The sequence below is a fragment of the Haemaphysalis longicornis genome, unplaced genomic scaffold (assembly GCF_048455015.1).
Source record: "Haemaphysalis longicornis isolate Haplotype H1 unplaced genomic scaffold, Haemaphysalis longicornis Haplotype H1 scaffold_3, whole genome shotgun sequence".
Taxonomy (NCBI): Eukaryota; Metazoa; Arthropoda; class Arachnida; order Ixodida; family Ixodidae; genus Haemaphysalis; species Haemaphysalis longicornis.
Window position 1 is genome coordinate 145204156 of NW_027526335.1, and position 21848 is coordinate 145226003.

The following is a 21848-nucleotide window of genomic DNA, read 5'->3' on the forward strand; positions in this document are numbered from 1 at the left end:
GAGGAAACACTGCTTACGGAGACACTGCCACTAAATTTCAGGGCAGCGGAATTGCAATCAGCTGCATGCAAATGCTGGCTTCGGGACGCCGGCCTGTGACACGCCCGGCGCTCATATACATCTCACTAAGATCGCGTCATAAACGTTTATACTCTCGTGAACACACGACGCTTGCTAACAGAGTGCCTGCTCCACGTTATTCGGTATTTAGAACGTGGACAAACGGTAAATCGCTGTCTTGAACGAGCCCCAAAAGCAACGGCGACAGGGGGGAGCGGGCCGGGGACTCCCGCGCGTGCTTTCGAAACGGGCCGCTAGGGGATTTCAGTGGCGCCCCTACAGGCCGCGCTCGAGGCGTATAGCATCATAGGTCCTGCTGAGGGATATTAGGTAGTGGTTTGCATGGCGTTTCCCTTTTTTCATAACTATATAGCTTAGTTCAGCGAAGTGAGCGCTAAAAGTGGTGTCATTCTAATTCTAACGAGGCAATCGACCGAATGAACCAAGCATGTGTTTTGTTTGCTTGGCCTGTTTAATGTGATTATTTGATACGTGCACACAAGTATCGGAATTCGAAGCTTATAAAACAGCTCTAGGTGGTAACATATACTTTGCCTGTATTAGTGCTTCCTGAAGATAACTATTGCATTTTGCGTCGGACCCGCGCATTCTTAGTGCGTTTGTAATTCACAGGACATATTTTTTCTCGATGTGATGTCTAGTGATTACATTAGTCACATACCCTATGATGACACCCACCAGCTTTTAAAGATTAGACTGGTCTTGTTACTCATGCAAAATTTAGATGGCGCACCAATAACCCAAAGAAAATTAAACCATCAATGAGTTCCAGCCCCCCGGGAAAACATTTACAATAAACAAAAATATTTGTTGTCGAGGAAGACTGCAAATACGTAGAAAAACATGTTCTGAGCATGATCGGAGAAAAACGTTTTAGTATACACTGACCCTTTATTCAACAAGATTTATTGTTGAAGCACCCTTTACTTTTTGGCACCTTGCTTTAGCATTTGTCCGACCCAGTCAGTCTAGCTTGCCCGTGCATCAATAGTAGCTTGAATGAATTATGTAAAATGCATTCGAACAAGCCTTGATTCATTGAACAACCTTATTTCATGTTCGCGATTTTGTTAGGTGTCTTCACATAAGGATTTGCTACAAGTTCTTTCATCGGAGGTGGTTATGTCATTACTATTTCGCAGCGTCGTTCACAGCAATCGACCACCAAATTGTATCTTGTTCCGCGTGTCTGTCATCTCCCCTTCATGTGAATGGTGTCCCACATTCTTTTATGTTCCTTTCGAGGATTGGCTCTGGCAACTGTTCATGATTAAAAGAACTCAAATGAAACTAGCCACTAAAATATACTCGAATGAAAGCGACCGAGTCTCACCTTTCTTCGACTTTAAGAACAATCATTCCCGTTTTGCCGAGGTTCGACGTGCAGTGAATAACCCCAAGAGATCCAGAAAGGCTGTACTACTGCGATCGTGACACTCATTGTAGGCTATCCAAGTAACATGAATTATAGTGTGGTCACAATATAGAACATGACTGCTTCAAAGTCAGCCACTATCCGAAATATATTTATTCTTGAAATGTTAGGCTACAAAGTTGCTTATGAGAGTCATAGTGCACTTGCAGTAATATTTTAATCCTAATATCATTCAGACAAATTATTTATCTGCTCATGACCGCGCACAGCACGCATTGCACATGTGTGGGGTATTTGATTCAGAGATATGTCATTTAAATAAAATAAAGTGAGAATGTCTGCAACTTTAGTCATCAGTGGCATTTATTGTTTTATGCTTGGGGCGAGCAAAATATGAAGGCGAAGTTTGTAATTGAGTATCTCCCATTTTAGTAAGGCTGGTTTATATCGTCTGAAAGTACAGAAACTAGGGCTGTGAATTGGCTGTTTCCCACCACAAGCACACGCCTTAACAGCCGTGGGAATTGTTGGCGGGCCCATCTACTCGGCAAAGTGTTTCGTTGTGAAATCTTTTGCAACTCGTTAGAATAGCCGTGGTGTCATTTGGGTAATGCTGAAAAGAGAAAAGCATCGTGTCTCAATGTACAAAACCGACAATACACAAACACATTCAACTTGGCTGGTAGTGCTCTATTGAAGTAATAATCTAACGACAGTGTTTTTTGTTTAGTCAAAGCTGTGCCTGTCTTGCTTTCTTGCTTCGCCCTTCAAATCTCAGTAAATCGCAAAGAATATGCGCAGAGAAAATAAATAAATATAAAGAAAATTAGGGCAACCTGAATGCCGGTGACCGCCGTCCGTCCACATAGCAACAGCTGCGGGTGCGCGCGCTCCTCGTCTTCCTTGCCAACGGGGGGAGATGGGCGCGCGCTGCCTGGCCGCTGACATGGCACATACCCACGTGGGGGATTGGCCAGGAATCTCCTCGTCTTCCTTGGCAACGGGGGGAGATGGGCGCGCGCTGCCTGGCCGCTGACATGGCACATACCCACGTGGGGGATTGGCCAGGAATCGGGTGTGAGAAGGGCTAATGCACCCGCTTAAAGGAGTACTGACACGAAATTTCAAAGCTGAGATCCGCTCTAGCAATCAAGTACAACGACAACACAAATAGGTGTCTGTGCATGGCACATACCCACGTGGGGGATTGGCCAGGAATCGGGCGTGAGAAGGGCTAATGCACCCGCTTAAAGGAGTACTGACACGAAATTTCAAAGCTGAGATCCGCTCTAGCAATCAAGTACAACGACAACACAAATAGGTGTCTGTGAATAAATGCATCTTTCTTTCTTTGTAGTTGTGTGTGTGTGTGTGATCTCTCTTTCGCGAACATTACCGAACCGCGCAAATTCAACTCCTGCATTCGCACTTTCACATTCTTCCCCTCGGGGAAATGCGGGGAATTTTTCATTACTTCCAGTAAGCGTTTGCTCTTCACTTTGTCTGAAAGGAAGATACACTTGATCTCGCACGGTGGTGGCTCTGCCTTCTCTCTCTCATCCTTGAAATCTTCAGAGTTTTTGTTGTCTGTTTGGACTGCGGCTTCTGAGTTGTCCTTGTGTGCGGAAGGCGTAGCCTCGGGGACTGCACCCCCTTCTCTCGTTGGGATGTTCGGTGCTCTCTCGTAGCAGGCACCCACTTTCAGCTCCTTTCGTTCAGCCTCGTCTTCAGCCTTGCATGTTGAAGCCTGAGCTGCAGCGACAATTTGTTTCTTTGCGAAAAATTCGGAGACGTTTGGCGGAAAATTGGTTTCCATCGTCTTCTCTTTGTCTGGTGTGGGTAAGAAGCGCGTCCTAGCGTTGCGCGTCGCGTTAAACGAAACGTGTCCATGCATGACCATCCTGGAGCAGTTGTACTCTGACGGGCCTGCTGGCGTCACGCTATCCCGAGTCGATGTTCCACACGTCGTCATGTGCATAACGCGGTGTGCACTCTCCCTTCCCTTTCTTGGCGTGATAGACGTGGACGACCGCGTATCTGCCAGCTCCACCTCGGACCTGTGCTCGCACGTAGTCCTCTCGAAAATGCTCCCAAGCCTCTGTAGTTCTCGCTGCTCAACCGTAACTGTGGGGACCTGAAACGTTTGCAAGGTACCCTTCGAGGTCGATGTAAGTGAGCGCACCTCAGAGGGGTCGCTTCGATGCGTTGCCGGCCGAATGCCGTTGAACAAAAAACTCAATGGGCAAAGGCAAATAGGCGTGCATGATGTGCCGTTGGGAGTGGCTGTCATGCCTGGCGATTTTGCGACCTTCAAATCATCGCGGAGCCACATCAGGGTGCGGCATATCTCTCCTCGGCATGTCAACGCGTCGAAGTAGTCCTGATCCGGTTTGTCACGGTCGCCGGCCGAATGCCGTTGAACAAAAAACTCAATGGGCAAAGGCAAATAGGCGTTCATGATGTGCCGTTGGCAGTGGCTGTCATGCCTGGCGATTTTGCGACCTTCAAAGCATCGCGGAGCCACATCAGGGTGCGGCATATCTCTCCTCGGCATGTCAACGCGTCGAAGTAGTCCTGATCCAGTTTGTCACGGTCAAGCAGTTCTACGATTCTCCCTTCAATCTGGTACAGTGCGGAATCTTTACTTTTAAGGAGGTCAATGGCCGCTTGCAAATCATGCGAAAATGGAGAGGGGGCTTTCATTCGCTGCCTTGAGCAGTCTCGAAGTAGCGACACGAAGTATGCGCTGCTGCCGGCGCTGCTTATCTATTCGACACTTATTGTCGGTCGTCACTGGATGGTCTCGGCCAGCCATGCCGACCTCCGGCTGAGGGCGGGGCTGATCAGCGGAAACAGTCAAACGTGCGGGGTTCTGTGAACCTCAAGCCGGAGGGGAACGTCGGTGGTCTCCTTCGTCGCGTGCGGTCATCCTCCCGGGTTTCGGCACCAGAAATGTTAACGGAAGAACGACCGAAGCGAGACCGAAGCCATAGCTGCCCGTTACAGGGACGATAATTTTACTGACAGGGGCGCACTCATGATGATTACGATGAATGGCGCATACCAACGGGGGATTTAACAAGGGGTAATCATTTTTTTCCTGACTGGGTGTGATATTGACTTCCTCCACTACATTTGTTGGCTTTACGTTATTTGTCCGTTTAGTAATTCCTTTAGAATTCCACCGCATATATTCTCGTTTATAAACGTCATGGCGTTCTAAAACAGTCAGCACCTCAGAGCCCTTCGAATGGTGGTTATCCAGCCGTTTTATGGCTATGTACGCGAAGCCAGATTATTCATTTCTGCAGTCACCACTCTTATGCTACTCACCTGGCGTGAAAATATTATATTTAATTACCGCTATCATGCGGAACACTTGTAACGCCCTTGTCGAAAAGCCACAGGAATTACCTACCCAACATGTAGTGTTTACAGCGTAATAGCCAAACTCCCGCTGTTTAGTGGTTTCGTTGTAGCACACAAATGCACACCCTATCGGCGTGTGTGGCTAGAAGAAGGAAGGAAAAGAGAACACGTTAGTTATACGAAACACAGAATACGTTTTACTGTTCAAAAATATTTGTTGTTTGAAGCAGCTAATTGACACATGGGAACGCCCTGTATCCCATGACTAAGTGTAATTGCATATATTTCTAGCGTGAATAATTCCTTCTTATAAGGTAAGCGTAAGTATATTGTCACGTGGCGAGCTCTACAACGGCCGAGGTTGGGGGCAAACTTGTGGCTCTGATACTACAAGGAGAGTGTAGTATCTGGGGTTTTCACATTTCAGCGTTTCGGTAGTTATACCACCAGGGGGCTAACCCCAGGCTATATATATGACGTCACTGAATAAATTGCTCTCTTTTGGCTTGACTCTTTCAACGGGCGTATGTCTCCTGCTTCGCCCTTCGGGGCCGTCGCCGACGCGACACTACAATGGCGCAGTCGACTCAAGAACCGTCAGAAATGTAAGCGCTCGACGTTCCTTCAGTAACGTGTAAGCCGCCGAACAGGCCGCAAGTCTTATTTTCAAGTAGTGAGGGCTGAAACAGTCAGCCGAGAGCGATAGAGAGTTAGGCCTACGCGGACGACCGCACCGGCGAGGAAAGGGCGGCCAGCAGCATAGTGCCGAAATCGACGTGCATCGAGCGATACGCAGCAAATACGTCCAGCGACATGTAACCTTCAGGTAATACTGCAAGATATCGTCAACTGGCACGAAGTATTTTTCGCGCCAGGATTATATAAACTTCATAAAAGAAAGTAAAGCGGCACCACTTCGTTCATTATCGGGTCAAGATGGCTGACATAGCCGCGAAGCCGCAACCATTTTTGCCGGGCCCGGGGAGGCCGGCCATCGGATGGCGCGAGTGGCATCGCCCGTTCGAAACATATCTTCTCGCAGCAGGCTGTGAAAAATTCGCTCCACGGCGCAAGGCAGCCCTCTTGAAGACCTTTTTGGGAGCAGAAGCGAATCGAATTGTGCATATAATCGAGTCAGCCAGACCGGCGGACGCAAGCACCGGCAACGACTATGAATATCTCGTTCAGGGCCTCGCGGCTCACTTTGACGTTTCGACATCGCAGCGGGCGGACCGCATACAGTTCCGAAGTTTATGTCAAGCAGAAACGGAATCGGCGATCGACTTCGCGCGCCGTGTGCAATACGTGGGTCGACAATGCAACTTTGGCTCCGACGAAGCCGCGTCACTCGTGGATCAACTCATCGTGGGACTTGCGTCCGATCGCACCAGGTAACGCCTGCTGACAGAAGGTCCGGCACTCACGTTTGACAAGGCCATCCAAGTCATCCAAAACGTAACTGAAGTCCAGGATCTGCTGCAACGATATCGAGCAGCCAGAGAAGAAATAGTTCAAGCGATCGACGGGACTCAACGAGCTCGACCGCTTCGATTTCAACGGCGCCCCACCCGATTTCCACGTCGCGAGTTTCGCCCCACAATCTCAACAAACAGAAGTGCACCACCGTCACGTCCTGGGCTCAGGTTAGCCCGGACCAGTGCTCTGCGTTCTCCAGCGTGCGGCCGCTGTGGTAGGTTGTGGCACCCGTTTCAACAGTGCCCCGCTCTGGGGAAAACGTGTTTCCAGTGTGGTAAAATCGGCCACTTCAGGAATGCCTGCCGTACGCCGCGTCCGCTTCAACAGTGCCCCGCTCAGGGCAAAGCGTGTTTCCAGTGTGGTAAAATCGGCCACTTCAAGAATGCCTGCCGTACACCGCGTTCTGCAACCACGCATCCGTCGTCACCTCGTGTGAAACGATACACCCGGCCACCGTTGCGAAACATCGAGACCCCACCCGAAGACGACAAGGAAATAGTCATCAACCAGCTGGGCCAACACGAAACTTCACCACGGCAAGGATTCTACGCCGATGTCAAGGTGAATGGCACTTTACTCTCCCTTCTGGTAGACACAGGATCAACTATCTCAATTCTATCCGAAGAAATGTTTCAACGTCACTTTGCTACGCACATAGCACTTGAAGCTCCACCCCGAATTCTTAAAGATTACTCGGGACGTACCATACCTGTGTCAGGATGTTTCACAGCGACTGTTCAGTTTAAAAATATTCAGGAACCCCTCTCATTTTATGTGGTGCCAAAGGGCAGATCTCTCCTTGGAATAAATGCTATTTCTGCTCTCCAATTAACTCTCACCGAAGATCACCTCCGATGCTGGCAAACTACTACAGAGAACCAGTCTGGAGTTGACCAACTGGCCGAAGTGGTTGAACAACTCCGCCTTGAACTAGCACAAAGCAGAAGGAGAGAAGCGAAATTTGCTGAAGAAATGCGGCTGCTCAAGTCTCAACTAACAGATCTCCGAGAGAAATTTCGAGCGAACTCGTTTGAACTAGAAGAGAGCACAAGTGAATCTCAAGAGGTTCAGGTGCCGGAGCTTCAAAAGGAAGAAGCTGACAAGCCCGAGGAAGACTCCAAAAAGGCCGACGAAGCCGACAAGCCCGAGGGAGAGGCCAAGAAGGCCAACGAAGAGGATAAGCCCAAGATCGAGGACGTCGAGTATGACGACGAGTCCGCCAAGAAAAAAAAAAGAAGAAAAACGAAAAAAAGGGAAAGAAAACAGTGCAGTGTGTGAGGTGAAGCACAGTGCAAATACAGTGAAGTACATTTAAGTGAAGTGACAGTTTTGGACATGTGGATGATATTTCCTTTGCTGTGTGGACTGTCAGTTGTTTGTGTAGAGTATGGAACGTCATTTGCTCGTTTTTATTTTTTTTCTTTATAAGGGGGAAAGATGAAGTACAAAAAAAAATTTTAAGGGAAGGAGTTTGTAGTATCCGGGGTTTTCACATTTCAGCGTTTCGGTAGTTATACCACCAGGGGGCTAACCCCAGGCTATATATATGACGTCACTGAATAAATTGCTCTCTTTTGGCTTGACTCTTTCAACGGGCGTTTGTCTCCTGCTTCGCCCTTCGGGGCCGTCGCCGACGGGACACTACAGAGAGCCACATAAAGACGTGGTCTCATGCGAAGCGCCGCTCAGCCAAAACAGTGTTGATGAGCACAAGCCGTTCCTTGAGGTGGTGGTGGTGGCCCGAAAACTGGCGCATACCCACTTAGGGGGATTGGCAAAGAAGAGTTATGTTGCAATCAATTATGCGAGGCAAAATAATGAAGCAGAAGAGAGAATTTGGTCTAGGTTAATGGGTGTGAGAGAAAAACACAAAAAAATGAAAACAACAGAGAGAAGATTTGGAAAACTATAGTAAAAGTCAGCCTAATCGGAATGTTTTAACACTGCAGACGAGCTGTCTCCAAAATGAAGGAGTGGATCGCGTTGCACACGTCCTTATGGCATGGACCCAGCCTAGTCCCCCCAAGCGACAAAAGCACGGGTACAGTCAAAGGCAGTCCAAGATGTAGCTGGGGAATCTCCAGTAGCCTTCTCCGATTGTTAGAAAATCGGCGGCAAAAAACAAAGAAATGATCTTCGGATTCAATTTCTAGGCAAAAGTGGCACAAGGAGGAGGTTATCAGATTTGCCCTATATAAATACCGATTAAGTGGCGGCACACCACAACGAAAAGAAGTCAGCAATACTTCGCACAAGCGAGTTTGGCCTAAACTTCTCTTCCAGCGGTACCTGAGGTGTTCCAGTTCAGAAGTGTTCAGACCATGATCGGAGGCATTTTGATTGAGCAGGTATTGGTGATAACGTGCCAACAACACGCAAGAAAACGGGGGGAGAACCTCGATGATCGGTAAAGCCAAAGCAGTTTAAGCTAAAATGTCAGCGGTTTCATTGAGGGTTACCCAGAGTGACAGGGCAGCCAAACTAGCCGGATCTCCCGCACGTGAGTGGGAGATCCGACTCTCCTACACGTGCCACGCGGAGGAGCTTTTCGTCTTTGTCTTCTTCGTGGCCCTGCCTGACAGCGGACACACCACCACCACTACCATCATCGGCATCATCATCATCATCATCATAATCATCATCAGACTATCTAAGCCCAATGGAAGGCAGAGAAGACTTATGTGCGTCCCAAAAGCCATACAACCAGAAAATAGTACTTCGAGGGATCGATAAAACTTCCGGCATCTTCAACAAACTGGGTTGACTATATGCAGTTACAATTACGGCACAAATGAACTTTGATGCGACGGAATAACGTACAACCGGTTGTCCACCACGGTAACACAATGTGAAACAAGAAACGGAAGTGGTAGGTAAAGACTGTGAAGTAAATGAAGGCCCAAAAACGTAGGGATAAAGGATAGAATCATTCAAAGCATGAAATGAGTAGTTTAAGATATATGCGTAACGCCATCAGCTTGTAGTGGACCTAAATAGGGTACCCATGGTGATGAAAAAAGCCAAATTGTAAAAAATATACATGAAGAGGGAGAGCGAACACCACTGTTAGTCAAAACGTGTGACGTCAATGTGAAAGCAAATGAGGCCGGTGTGGAAGCCATTTACTCTTTTTATCTGGGCTTTCAAAATGAACTAAAGTGGGGTACCTGTTCATTATCGTAAAACTGTTACAGAGGGCTAAAGCGTCGTCTAACAAAAATGTTTTTAGAGATAACTTGAGAGAAAGGTATGCTCGGTACTTTACCACCAGCCTATCTACGTCCACTGCAGGGCAGAGGTTTCTTCACCTTATCTCCAATTATCCCAGTCATGTGCTAACTGCAACCAATCTTGATCTCATCTGCCCATCTGTCTTTCTTCCACCCTCTGACACGCTTGCCTTCTCTAGGGATCCGCTCTGTTACCCTTAATGACCAACGGTTATCTTGCTTCTAATTACATGCCCTGCCCACGTCCATTTCTTCTTCTTAATTTCTAATAATATGGCCTTATCCCGCGTTTTTTCCCTTACCCACTCTGCTCTCTTCTTGTCCCTTAATGTTACACCGATCATATTCCACTCCACTGGCCTCTGAGTCGTCCTCACTTTAAGTTGAACCTATTACTGAGCCTCCAAGAATCTGCGCCGTACGTGAGTACAGGTAAGTTGCAGCTTTCGTACACTTTCTTCTTCAGGGACAATGCTAGGCTGCCATTCATTATCTGAGAATGCCTGCCGATTGCAGTCCACCCCATTCTTGTCCTTACAATTATTTCTGTCTCATGGTTGGGATCTGGGGTCCCAACTTGGCCTAAGTAGGTATATTCCCTTACCACTTCCACTGCCTCGCCACCTATCTCAAACCGCTGTGCTGTCCCGAGGTTATTGATCATTACTTTAGTTTTCTGCATAATAATTTTCAGGCCCACGGTGTTAGCTTAGTTGGCTGAACTACTGAAAAAAGGCGAACAAAGCTTTGTTTTAAAAAGAGAAGCCACGACGCGCGCCTTGGCGGGAGAAAGTATTGACGAAAGTGACGTACGAGAGCGTGCCGTCTAATCTGTGTGGTCGGCGTGAATATGCATGCAAAGCACGCCCGAGAGAAGTTTCAGAAGCGTTCAGTAGGCGACTGGTTTGGGTCTGTCGTGAGATATGGTGTGTTTTTCTTCCGTGAAGAAAAAGCGGAAGCGGTAAAATAACCTTAAAAAGGGGTAGTTGCCATATATTAAAAGCTGCGCGAGAAAGCAATAAGGAATAATCAGGCCCTTAAGCAAGAATTCAGGAATGTACACCGCGCAGCATGTTGGAAGCTCGTGTATGATGACGAAGATGATGACATGGCCATGTATGATAACATGGCAGTTCATCTGCTGTGAGGGAACTTCCAGATCCTCAGAGGCGTTTTACTGAAAGTGGTATGTGGCTACACCGGCAAATTTTCTGCCTCTTCACGTGCACTGCGTTGCGTCCAACAGAGAGCCTAGTCTTGTAAGCTTATTGCCGTAATTGCCGATAGCTTTCATGAATAGCATCGCGCACGCCACCCGAGTGTCAAGTTAATGACTAACCTACCATTGTTGTCGCCGCGGCGCTCACATTGTAGGCACCCTGGCGAACTGGTACCTGGAGGACCAGCGCTAGCTTATCGACAGGGCTTGGACCGGTGAAAGTTCTATAGTTGCTTTTGAAAGAGGGCTTATCTTTATTTTATGCCTTTATTCATTCCTCGCTCTGTCTCAATAAAGTTTATAACGATGAATATGCCGCTGGTAGCGGAGAGAGGCGGCGGAATGGCAACTGTGCCCGCGTAAATGTCGCAATAAACGCACAGGCATGTACCATTCGATGCGTGTTCCTCTATGGAGAGACGTCAGTATGTCGCCTGGCGATAATATGGGGTGTTCTTGAGAGGTTCCATGGGGCGGATGCGTATCGTGCACATAGAAGTGGAGCAACGTATTTACTTCTAGAACGAAGACGGAGGCAAAGCCATACTTGGCGCACCGGCGCCTGTAGCCGCTAAGGCCAGTTTGAATTCTTCGATTAGCCTGGCGCTTCCTGTGCGGCGGCCGACGAAGACCCTCAGCGTGGCGGTCAATAACGGTAGGGTAACCAGAGCCTCGAAAGTCAGCCAGGCGGCGTGATACAGCTGAGGCCCGTCGCTAAAATCCCCTACCCGGAGACCATCCACAGCGAGCATGAAACAGCGTGCGCTTGAAAATAAATAGCCGCAGACTACTTACCGAGTATGGACTGCGCGTGTAAGTCTGAGTGCTGACTTGGCTTTTATTCTTGATAACGGTTGCTTTGGAAGCCCACTTTTGTTCAAATGAGCTTTGTGAATACCAGTACATCGCGCCGTAATGGGCAGCATGGCTTCTGGTAGGTGCATCACATCTGTTGCGATATATGTGCACAACCAGCCCAATTATGTTTCATTTTTGTATTTGGATTACGCTACCTTTCAGTCGAGTTTGTTCTATAATTCAGAGCAGTCGTTTTCTCGCTCTAAGCGTTGTTCCTATTATTCTTCGCTGCAGGTGTAGTTCAGCCTACCTATGTTTGTTTTCACAATTGCTTAGTAAGGCACCTACTTTCCGCCAGATATTTTCTCACCCGCGGCACGCGTAGGTTGCATGATATTCTTCTTAGCGATCGATGCAGCCCATTATTCATTACTTTCACCTTCATTACAGGAATAATTGTATTATCGCGGTGCGAGTGCGAGGGGCGCAAATACACGAAGGAATGAGAACGTCTGTGTCTCTCCTTCAAAATATGTATTTCGCGAAGACAAACCGAAGGCCGTCGGAACACATCGGTCGTTAGTACAACGGAGAGGCTCGCGAGCACACGCGGGAAAGAGATGGTCGATGCAGAATCACAGACGTAGTTGGTTGTGGGAGAGCGGCAGCCCATGCGGGCCCACTACTGCAACAATAGAGAGTTTTAGCTCACTGTTTTAAATGTGGAGCATTTCTTAGGCTCGCCTGGTCCTCCGTCGTTGATGGCGGCGCCGTTCACACGCTCACTGCGCATGCGCAACTCCCCTCCTTACACCCACAGCTCCGCGATACTACACTATAAAAAAAGAAATAGTTAGCGGCGCGCGGTTTCGATCCCACGACTCTCTGGCCGCAACGGGAGGTACGCGGTGCTCTTCCCACTACGCAACAAATCCACGACAGGAGCAAGTGCTACGAACGCGCCTTATGTCCTTGACTCATTCAAACTACGTCAAAAAGCTACTGATACAACGAAGGAACGCGAAGCTGAACGTCAACGGAAACGACGAACTGAAAACTTTAGAGGGGGATGCTGAATTTCCCGTGGGAAAGCTGTGGCGGGAAGCGCCACGCGCCTTGCAGCTCAACCAGCCCAGTCCTCAGCGCCTCTGATGCTGATTGTGGCAGGATGCCCCTAGGGATTGGCCAACCAAAGAATCCATCACGAGATAGGTTCGCGTTTAACCACCGTCGTCATCTTCCCGTAGGGGAGCCGCCGAAGAAGAAGAAGAACGAGAAGATAAAGCTGCGAAGAGGAGGGCGTGTACATTGCTCTCAGCCGGTGCACCAATGTCAAAACCTTTACCTCACCAAAGCTTACGGAGACTACCGACTCTACCACAGAGACAACATCGACAAGAACATGATGGACGAGTTTCGGCGCCCCGAGAACCACCCCCTACTCACCGTAACACAACAGCACTTGCGTGCCTTTGCCACCGGTGTGGACCCGGACGCGGAATTCCCTCTGGCACTAGTAAAAACCAGATCACTCAACATAACGGCAACACAATGGAACCACACGGAACCGCCACGATGTTTTGCATCCTCATCAGGGTTCCCCATGGGAAGATGGTGTAATTTTTTTTGACGCCCCGCTATGCTCCCGACGTCCCGCTCAGCACAACCGAAGCGTCAGCAGCCGAAGGGCTTTTAGCTAAGCGATAACCGTATCTCCCCCGACGGGGAATGATTCCCGTGACTGGTCGTTTCGCGTGCGCTTGTAAACCAAAACTTCAACCTAATGGAAACATAAGAATTTGTATTTGGTCGCCTAAACAAAGCAAAATACAGTGTTTCTTGGCCTCATTTACCCTTTTTTGTGTAATGTAGTCGCTGACATGGTATAATTTTTCTAAATCACAATAAACAAGGCGATAAACTTTGGAATAGCCAAGCCAAGTCTGTCTTTCTCGGCGCTTCATAGAAGCAGCCCTGCGCTTCGGTCGACGTTTTTCGCTTCCGTTCTAAAGATCTTTGAGGTGTGTGGCACCATTGCCTATTCGGAAGCGCTTTCGCGGCTTCGTCGGTCGTGGTTCAACTGAAGAAACGAAGTTCGCCGGAGCGCACTCGCATTGCGGGGGCAGCCATGTTGGAATTCCGCCAGGTAGCGTAAGCTACTGCGATGGTCCGCTAAGAGGCCCCGGTTAGCGGAGCCCGGCCCCGCTCCGGTATCGCCGGTAGCCCGCTAGCGTGCCACACATGCGCAATGGCCCTCCCGCTTGCTATCGGAGCAGAGCGGACGGTCATAAACGGTCAGCTAAAACTCTCTAATCACCGCCCGATCGAACCGGGAGCCTGCGAAGAAGAAGCGCACGTGACTTTGAGCGCAAGCGCCAACGTCGTGCCGATCCGTCGGCGCGGGGCAAAGAGCAGGCCCAAGATGCTGAGCGCAAGACACGTAGTCGAGACGGTGACGGGGCTGCAGCCAAACATGTGATGCAAGTTTGGTCGTAATTTCGTAACGTCGTATCGCCAATACACCTTCGCTCCTCAACCACCTGCAGAGAGTGGAATGGCGTAATGAAGGTGTATATGACTAAGCTCTCACGTTCTCGCACGGGCGTCGATGCTTTACTGGGGACCTTGGTACCTCCAATAAGGCTCCCAAAGTAGCCCGTAGAGATTTCAAGGTCCAAAGGCTTCCATATTTTAGTAAAGGACGGCCTGTATGGCAATTGCAACAATATCTTTCCAGTAATGTAACTGCAGTTTGAGGTGAAGCCCACTGTAAGAGAATGAGTGCAAGCTTGGTCTTGTAAGCTGGCTTTCCCACGTTGTGCGTTGGTGAGTGAGGCTTGTAAATCTACAAAGAAGTATGGTTACAGCCCCAGTTTATACTTCTCTCTGCCGCGGTCGCCATACTGTCCGAGTTAGGTATAAAAATTGCCACTCCCGGCGTCTCTCTCACGCTAAAACTGCGCAATGCGGCTTTCTCTTCAGCGGCTACCTGTTCGGAGTAGAGGTTTCGCCATTATTCGGTTGATTGGTTGTAGGGTTTAACGCTCCGACGCAACGCAGGCGATGAGGCGCGCTATAGCGAAGGGCTCCGGATTAATTTTGACCACCTGGGGATCTTTAACTTGCGCGGAAATCTCGTACACACGGGCGTTTTTGCTTTTCGTCTTCATCAGAAAAGCGGCTGTCGCGGCCGGGAATCTAACCCGTAACCTCGTGCTAAGCAGCGCAACGCCTTAGCCACTGAGCCACCGCGGAGGGTTATCGCCATGATTCGGGTAAGCCACCATTCGTGTGTGTACTTAGTCTGCGACGTAAAGTCGCGAATTTTCTTGTAATCCTAATTTGAGAATCCTTATATACCTAAAGTCAAACGTAGCAAATCCCACCACAGCGACAGCTTTACAAATTCACAGGGTGGCAGTCTACTTTTTCCTTAAATGCTATTTCTTTTTACTTTTCAGGTAAACACATCGAGGAAGGTTAGCAGTTTGAGAACTATGTTGCTGGCCAACGTATCAAACAAATCACCCAAAGACAAGCGCTGGCCTTTGACAGTACTCAATCATCGTACTTATTTTAAAATTCACGACACTTCAAAGCGTTCATTTTTCGTAATTATCTTACCTGTTCGGGTGGCTGTGAGCTTTCACAACCAAACGTTATATTTGGCAAGACGCACGTTCCATTATGACATCTTCCACCCTTGTGGGTATGCTCTTTATTGTACCAAGTGTCCACTTTCTGCAATTACAATGTCTGTATTACTTTAAGTAAACGTGTTAACACGGGCAATTTTTCTACACACTAAAATTGTTTGAATTTGAAAGTGTCGTCAAAATAACTATTGTAAGGTTACTTTCCAGGGCTATCTTAAACTGTAAATTAGTTATTTCATTCCTGCTACAAAAAGGGAAATGCTGCAAAAAAAATGTATGGGCACACGAGTCATATATAAAAGCCCTTAAAATACACAACGAAAAATTCACGATGCTTCACAAGAGCTTTTATTGCAGTCTGATGCGAAGTTGAGCTAGGCACACAAAAAGAAGTCACGAGATTTTAATCCTTCATCAACTTTAAGAAAAAAGAACGCTGAAACTTTCCCTATGTTTGCACTCAGTATTGTCGGGCTTGCCTTCTCACGTCAATTGAAATCTAACAAGATCAGATCGAATATATTTTACTTTATTGCAAAGCCAAAACAACTGTTGTTTTTAATGCGTAGCATTCTTTGCCGTGTACCCACACAGCCAGGACCGTATAACCCCATGCATTTCTTCAATAATGCAGATATTGCGGAAGTTCCACCTGTAATCGCTGTCATGGCGAAAAGGGAGAGAACTGGTCGCACGAAATTTTTGAAAATTTGAAAAATACAAAAAAATATAAAAGATGCGGAAAGTGCCAAAACGTGTAATTCCCTGCATTTCCACAACAATGCGGACTTCGCGAATGTGCCACCTGAAGTCGTTATACAGTCAAACTCCGGTACAACGAACTCCGCTACAACGAAATTCCAGCTTCAACGAAGGTTTTTCGATTCCCCACCCGCATCCCATAGGCCCCAATGTAAAACTCCCTCCACAACGAACCACTTTTTTTATTGTTCTCCCGGTTCAACGAAATTTTCCCGGGACACAAGTAACTCGATCTGCAACGGACTGAACCACTCTAACTAATTTTGATAAGTTCTAACAACGTAAATTATATAGTAGCAACATTTCCCCCGAACATCCGGACATCGAGAAGCTGCCGCTTCTCGATGTCCGGATTACCGGCGCCGACGGCGCTCAAAAGCGGCGGCGGCGGCGGCGGTGGAGGAGGAAACCGCTTCTCGCCCTTTCTCGCGCTCCTTGGCGCCCATGACGATGATGTCGCCATGCAGCTCCTCGCAGACTGTGACCGCATATCCGTGACCGCAAAGTAAAATATAAACTCCGCGCTGTGATTTCACGACGCCTGCTTTTGCGCGGATGTCCACGAGTACGACGCGCATATTACAACGCTGGTCTAAGCGCCGCGAGACGCGTTGTGACCGCAAATTACGATATAAACTCCGTGCTAAAAAAGGGTGCTATTTTTGGCGGAGCGAGCTCCAAGCAAGTTGGCAACATTGGGGCGAAAAGGTATGTGGGAGATTTCACGACGCCAGTTAGACGCCTGCCCTGTTTTCTTTATTTACTGATTTTTCCGCGACAACGAAATTCTCGGTACAACGAAATTTTTCGCGATCCCCGTGAATTTAGTTGTAGCGGAGTTTGACTGTAATAGCGTAAATGGAGACAATTCGTAGAATAAATTTTTGAATTTAAAGAAATAAGAAACATATAAAATAATTACGGATACTGGCAAAACGTGTAACGCCCTTCATTTCACAATATTGGAGATTTCGGGAAAGTTTCAAATGTAATCGTTGGAAAAACGTAAATGGAAATAATTGGTCGGATGAAATTTTGACAAAAATAAAAAATAAGAAAAATATCTTAAAAATACGCAAAAATGGCAAAACGAACAACGCATAGCATTACCACAATAGTGCGTATTTCGCGAAATTTTCCCCTGTAATCATATATTAGCGTAAATAGAGATAATTGGTCGAACAAAATTTCGAAAAACTAAAAAAAAAAGAAAAATCTGAAACAAATACGCCAAATGGCGAACCTTGTAACGCCCGGCATTTACGCAATAATGCAGATTTCGGAAAAGTTCCGCTGTACTTTTTGTATTACCGGAGACAAAAATATTTGGTCGCAGGAAATTTTGGCAAAATAATAAATAAAAATTATTTAGAAAATACGGAAATTGGTAAATCGTATAGCAACCTGCATTTCCACAATAATGCAGATTTCGCAGAAGTTCCACCTATAACCGTTACATTGGTGTAAATGAGATAATTGGTAGAAAGAAGTTTTGAAACAGTACAAAAATAAAAAATATAAAAAGTATAAAAAATGACGAACCGTGTAACGCCCTGCATTTCCGCAATAATGCAGATTTCGCGAAAGTTTCACTTCTATTCATAATAATAGCAAAAATGGAGATTATTGTTCGGGCAGAATTTTGAAAAACCAAAACATTTGGCCCGAAAATACTTTCACCCAAAACGAGCCGCATAAGAATGCTACATATTAGTACATAATTCTCTGAATTTTTGCAGAATTGTTTCAATATTAAGCCTGTACGAGCAGACACAACACTCCCTCTCCCATGAAATAAAAAAAAACGTTCGGTTTTCCTTCATATATATCGCCTGAGGTTATAATATCCTCCCGAATAACGGGGTATCGTTTCGTGTGCAGTTAGTAAAGTTAGTGAATGCAGATAACAATTATGTCGGTGATTGATTGATTATGAGGTTAAACGCGCTCACGCAACTCAGGCGATGAGGCGTGCCGTAGTGGAGGGTGCCGGATTAATTTTGACCACCTGGGGATCTTTAACATGCGTCGAAATCTCGTACACACTGGCGTTTTCGCTTTTCGCCTTCATAAGAAAGGCGGTCGCCACGGCCGGGTTTCGAACACGCGACCTCGTTCTCAGCAGCCCAACGCCTTAGCCACTGAGCCACCGCGGCGGGTAAGAAGGATGTCGTGCTGAAAACCCTTCCTGAAATATGGCTTAATTGGACAATTCAGCGCGCGTTTTGCCAATGTGTGCTAACGGATTGCGTTCGCTTGCAGCTAGATCGAATTTGAGTTAACTTTCGCTGCCAGACGTAGTCCATGTTTAGGCTTTATATTTTTCACATGTAACTGCACTACAACCGCCGTCGGCTCCTTCGCCATGCAAACCATATTTTAGAGTTGTTATAGTGGGGACCATTCTTTTTTATGTGCGAATGCACTCCTTAAGCGAGCCTGAATCGTCCGCCGCCGTCGTCCGCATAGCAACAGCTGCGGGTGCGCGCGCTCCTCGTCTTCCTCCTCGTCTTCCCTAGCAACGGGGGGAGATGGGCGCGCGCTACTCTCCTCCTCCTCTCTCCGCTCAGCGACTGCGGGTGTTGGGCGCCTCCTCTCCACTTCGGGCGGGAGAGCTCTCGCTCGCGTAGCGGGCGCTCCGCATTCCGACGCGTGAGGGCGCTCGTGTAGCCCTCGGCGTAACGGCGGGCGCTACTCTCCTCCTCTCTCCGCTCAGTGACTGCGGGTGTTGGGCGCCTCCTCTCCACTCCAAGATCACGATATCCACCGCAATCGCGCAATCAACAACCGTGCATTCGCACTTACACATTCTCCCCCTCGGGGAAGTGCGAGAGAATTTTTTGAAGCTCGTAAAGCAGCGAGTAATAGCAAATTTTACTGCGAAGTTCTTTTTTCTTTCCGCATTTTAAAAAAGATAAGGATCACGAGGAGACTGCGCGTTATTTATGCTTTGCTTCACTTCTCCAGAGAAGAAGGCCTTCAGGAAGGCTTCAGGTGTATTTCCTTCCCGCCTTAAAATTCCATCATGCCTTCGTTCCCCTTAAACTTCCAAATTCGATTGAGAGGCTCCAGGGAATGGAAAAAAGGCTACCCGTGTCTGTTTTTTTTGTTATGTAAAGGTGTGGCAATTATCACATTTCTGCTCCAGGCATATGTTATACGTCATGGCGGGTGCTTTTGCGCCTATTTTCTGTGTTAAAGGGGAAAATACTCGACTTATACTCTTTTATATACTTTATATCTTTAATTTTTAATTTATTTATTGCTATTTATTTGTCCTATTTATTTGAATTGAGATTTTTTGATATATATATATATATATATATATATATATATACACATAATATACTCTATTTTATATATTATTTCAAAATTTCCAATCCCCCGCCCGCCGCCCCCAAACCACAGACAAAAATTCTGCGTGCGCTGAAGCATCATGTTACAAAAACATAAGGCTAACAAATTCACAACAATCTTATTTTCTCCGGTATATCCATGTGTGGTACCGGAGTTCGGGTGACCTGAGCTTTCATAGCACCGAAATTGGTGACCTGGCATAGACAGTGTACCTGGCAGGGCTATGCTAAACCAGTGTATCTGCTGATATGGAATATTTAATTTCGAACTCATGCGTCTTACTTTGCTCCTAAATTCTTGAGGGGTGCTTAGAATACAGCTGGTCAGTATGTATATGATGGCACTATTATAAAGGCGTACATACAATAAAAGTTTTTCGCTACGTTATAGACATTCATTGCTGCAGTCAATTTGTACTGAAACTACGTTTAGATGTATTCTTAACATTATCAAATCTCGAATCCGGCCCAATAGATTATCGAGGGTGCGGCATGACTTCCGTTCATGTGAATATTGACTTCAGGTCAATAACTTTGCACACATTAAACGGGGGCAGAAATAACGGCTTTTATTAACTTACCCAGCAGCTGGTGTTGTCGGGGTATGTACACTGTTGTTCGTTTGGAAGCTTACCAACGCAGTTGAAGATGTACGCGTTCTGAAAGCCGCCACAGTTATGAATGCTTTAGCTTTAGCATTTGTATATCGTATTATTGACAGTTATTGAGCCAGTTACCTTGCATAGTCTTTTACAGTATTTGATTCATTGTTGCCATGCTCGAATTATTGAGCAACAAATTATACTTTTAAAAGCACTATGCCGCGCCGAAAGGTTAAGTAGAACATAAGTGTTTTTGGATGCCATACATTGCGTTTTAATGATTGAAGCCTTAAAGCTCAGAAGGTAGTATATAAGGCGTGAGTAAGTAATATTTGGGACGCTATTTTTCACAAAAAAGGAGAAAATAGGAAAGGGGTGCACGAAAAAAGAAAGAAAGCAACGCTGAGAAAGAAACCGGCAGTGCCATGATCAAAATCCCACCTAAACAAGCAAGCAAACAGTATACATAAATAAAAAGTATTCCTAACAGGACTCAAACAGCAAGTTTATGTTTTAACAAAATCTTCTTTCAAATGAATAGTTAGTTTCTCGCGGAAAGTCTTGTGGTACGCGGTCGAAACAACAATGTCGGGGAGGCTGCTCTGCAGAGTTAATGCATTAGTCAAAAAGAATCTTTCATGGCAGACGTGCGGCAATAGATGTGCGTGATGGGACTGCTATCTTGGTGGGTATCTTGCTATCGGGTGATAGCAGAATGAGTGAAGCATGCAGAGACGCGAGAAGATACGATATTCCAGAACTGGATGGTCGAGCGTTCGTTGTAGTTCTGAGATGCAGGTTTTACACGAGTAGATGGCCCAGATGAAGCTTGCAGCAAGATTCTGGATGAATTCTTAATCGTAGGTGACATATGCGTTCGAGGGTTGCCAGATAGATCAAGCAGAAAACACATTAAAAATGCAGGAAGCTCACACTACTGCGTAAGACTTGAAGGTAGCGCAGCTCTACGCAACAGTAGCATTTTTTTTCGTTTTTACACCTCTCGGCGTTGTTTAAGGCTCACCGCTGTACGAAGTACCCCAACTTGAGGTTAGTCTTCCTCTACCGCTCATTGTTCTACGCCACAGGCGGCCTTCCTTCGTGGAGCGCTTATCTCTCCCCGTTATCAGGACGCTGCTCCGTGCCGTGCGCTTGTGGAAGCGAGTGTGGTTTGACCTCTAGCGCTCAAGGGCAAAGCTGGTCACCCCGCTAAGGCTGCCCCATGTAGCGTAGTGTAGCTTGCGGTGCAAAAAATGGTCGCCATCCCGCCCTTCGAAAGTGGATATCCAGCGAAGCTGTTTTAAACCACTAAAACTGCTGATGGAGGACGGTATGAAATGTTTCTCTTTCCCTCCACTACAAAAATGATTCTTTGCATTCTGTTCACAATCTGCTGACAGTCGACCAACTTTGTGTTTTCCTACGTACTTTTACATCCTATTGGCAGTTGTCCGTTTATCCTATTTGTCCTATTGCACTTGTCCTATTTATGTTCACATTTGTCTGTTGACGGTTGTATTAGAAAGTCTACTGAATTTATGTTGACGTTTGTCTATTGACGAGCATGTGTAGGATGACCACTGGAAGTGTTTTACACACTTCGTCGCAAGCTGAATTTACCTTAAATATTTGATTACTTCGTTCTGGAGCCGCGTTTAAACTAATTCATATTTCTTTTTTCTAAATAGCTGAACAGGTAACACTACTTGGAGTCAAGCTATTTATTTCACTTTACCTAAATTTGGTAATTTTGTTCGAATCAGGTTTTTAATTTTTACAAAAACACGTACGCACGCACCACACGCACACAAACACACATACACAGACACCACACACACACAAACATACGCGCGCACACACACACACACACACACACACACACACACACACACACACACACACACACACACACACACACACACAC

The 21848-nt window shown here is 46.8% G+C and overlaps 1 long non-coding RNA gene across 1 annotated transcript; it reads right to left on the minus strand.

Annotated features, from left to right (window-relative positions):
• Positions 1 to 1821: 1821 nt before the first annotated feature.
• Positions 1822 to 19988, minus strand: LOC144173446 (uncharacterized). Its single transcript, XR_013323276.1, has 4 exons — positions 19904 to 19988; positions 15173 to 15289; positions 4875 to 4967; positions 1822 to 2069 (listed from the first exon to the last, which is right to left on the minus strand). It is a non-coding gene; the product is annotated as an uncharacterized LOC144173446 (long non-coding RNA).
• Positions 19989 to 21848: the final 1860 nt, after the last annotated feature.